Raw genomic sequence first — 729 nt, forward strand, 5'->3', positions numbered from 1 at the left:
CCCATTTCAGAGACAAACTCGAATCCAATAAATTATTACGGAGAACAACTAACATCATCCTCTTATAAAACAACCAGCCGTAATGAATCAAAGAGTTTTAACTTAGGAAGAGTGCCTCAAGTTGTTATTTTGGTCGCTAAATGATTTTGTGCTCAAACCAACAAGAAGAGATCTATCATGCTTAATATATTTAATTTTCTTTACCTATACTATTAACGAAAATAGAAGCAGAAGTAGTTTCTTTCAAGCTTCTTGCAGGGATCAATTTGGACCATGAATTCTAATGTTCACACATCACATTGCATTTTCTAAGAGATGGTCCTGACATGGGATAAGCCCATTCATTAAAGGCCACTCCTTGGGACCAGCCCACTCTTTAAATTGTGATATATAGTCGATGGATTATTATTATGTCTCTTCTACGGGGATTAATTAATCAAAGACGTGCATAAAGATGAGTAAATTCTCAGCAATTTTGCATGTCATTTTGGGGTGTTTTGGGAACAACAGGCCATATTACATAAAACCAACCATGCACCGAAAGACAGAGAAAGGAAACTTTGTCTAGTAACGATAATAACTACCATTAACATGTTGCGAATTCCCAGGTACGGAAAAAAAGCACAAAATACAATGACTAAAAGAGAGAGAGGAAAAAAAAAAAAAAAAAAAAAAAAAAAAAAAAAAAAAAAAAAAAAAAAAAAAAACAAAAGCACCAAGAACTGGACC

Source organism: Morus notabilis, unplaced genomic scaffold, assembly GCF_000414095.1.
Source record: "Morus notabilis unplaced genomic scaffold, ASM41409v2 Scaffold137, whole genome shotgun sequence".
NCBI classification, from domain to species: domain Eukaryota; kingdom Viridiplantae; phylum Streptophyta; class Magnoliopsida; order Rosales; family Moraceae; genus Morus; species Morus notabilis.